Source organism: Crocuta crocuta, unplaced genomic scaffold (genome assembly GCF_008692635.1).
Source record: "Crocuta crocuta isolate KB4526 unplaced genomic scaffold, BGI_CrCroc_1.0 scaffold7, whole genome shotgun sequence".
Classification (NCBI taxonomy): domain Eukaryota; kingdom Metazoa; phylum Chordata; class Mammalia; order Carnivora; family Hyaenidae; genus Crocuta; species Crocuta crocuta.
This window is the reverse complement of record NW_027531904.1, coordinates 6,788,370-6,790,320: the sequence shown is the minus strand read 5'-3', so window position 1 is coordinate 6,790,320 and position 1,951 is coordinate 6,788,370.

Sequence of the window (1,951 nt, the reverse complement as noted above, 5' to 3'; positions counted from 1 at the left end):
GGGGGGGAGGAGGGGGGGGCAGGGGCACCTGGGTGGCTCAGTTGGTTGAGTTTCTGACTTCAGCTCAGTTCATGAGCTCACAGTTCATGGGTTCGAGCCCCGCGTCAGGCTGTGTGCTGACAGCTCAGAGCCTGGCGCCTCCTTTAGAATTTGTCTCATTCTCTCTCTGCCCCTCCCCTGCTCTCTTGCTCTCAAAAATAAACAAACATTAAAAAAATATATTTTTAAAGTGCCAGCAGGAAGTGAGACTGTAGCCTGCCCAGCCCTAAAGCATAAAGGGATAGCATGACAGAGAGAACTCTTCTATATTCTCATGGTGATGGTGGTTACATGAATTTCTACACATGTGAAAATTTACAAAACTGTGTGCCGAAAGAAAAAACATCAGTTTTACTGTATGGTTGTTCAAAAAATAAAAAATTTTGAAAGTGAAGAAAATGACAAGCCCCCTGGTCCCCTGTGCTCTCATCCTGAGGCGACTGGGGAACGTGCAGAGTAAAGGGGTTGAGGGAAAGCAAATGAGTTCCTTGCCCCCACCCATCAGGGCATTACCCTTCCCACCTTAAGGACTACACTCCATTGGGAGATGGAAGTGGCCAGGCCAGGCTGGCTCTGGCCCACTAGCCCCTGGAACAAAGAGGTTCAGAACCTTCCAGAACTCAGAGAACCAGACCAACCTAAAACAAAAACAAAAACGAAAAGACCACAGTCCTTTGGGGCACCTGGGTGGAGTGTCCAGACTCTCTATTTTGGCTCGGTTACAATCTAGCAGTTTATGAGTTCGAGCCCTACATCAGGCTCTGCGCTGACAGGGCAGAGCCTGCTTAGGATTCTCTCTCACTCTCTCTCTGTCCCTCTCCTACTCATATGCGTGTATGCATGCGCTCTGTCTTTCTCAAAAAAATTTTTTTTTTAAAAAAGTAGGGGCACCATGGTGGCTCCCTTGATTAAGCGTCCAACTTCAGCTCAGGTCGTGATCTCATGGTTCGAGGGTTTGAGCCCCGCACTGGGCTCTGTGCTGACAGCCAGCTCAGAGCCTGGAGCCTGCTTCGGATTCTGTGTCTCCCTCTCTCTCTGCCCCTCCTCTGCTCACTCTCTCAAAAAAATAATAAACATTAAAAAAAAAAAGTCACAGTCCTTTAAGAGGAAAGGCCATGATTGTTTCTATTCTTTAGGTTTTATTTAAAAAAAGAAAAAAAGTAAAGTGCATCTCATTAAAAAAAATATAAAACCCACATAAACTCGGGGCCCCTGTGCTGGGCAGTTTCCATAAACCTTAGGCAAGGTGCGGGGGAGGGACTCTGGGGATGATTGGGCTTAGGCAGGAGTCAGGTGGATGTGGCAAAGAGGGACCCAGATTCGCAGGCTGGGGTGGAGGAAGGCGGGCTTCGGAGAGGATGGCGCGCATCAGCATAAACTCTCCCCTGGGCTTGCGCTGCCCCCTCCCGCACACGGCCACAGCCTGATACAGGCTGGAAAGGTCCAGCAGGTGAGTCGGAGCCCAACGCCTTGTGAGGGCTGCAGCGGCCGTGTGGCCCTCCGGTCCCTGAGGCGACGGGATGATGGCTGATGGGTCGGCCAGCCGTTGAGGCAGGCTGCACGGAGCCCGAGCCGGCCCCTGCCTTGGCAGTGACCAAGGGCAGCCGGCGGCGGCGGCGGCAGGCGAAGGCAGAAGGTGGAAGAGGCTGGCTGGGGAGGGGTCCCAGCCCTGTCGCAGACAACCACTCTGGGTGAAGCCCCACCTCCGAGGCCGCGGGCCACGTTCGCGCACGGAGCTCTGGGCGTCTCCTCCTCGCTCCTGTTTCACATTTTCAGTTGCTTAAACAAAGGGCTCAGTTTACACAGGGCGCACTGTCCCGCCCACCTAGGCAGGCCCCCGTCTCCGTCTTCGGCTGGGACCTCGGGGCCGCGGCTGGGGGGTGGGAGGCGGGCTCGCCCGTGGCTCGCTCCG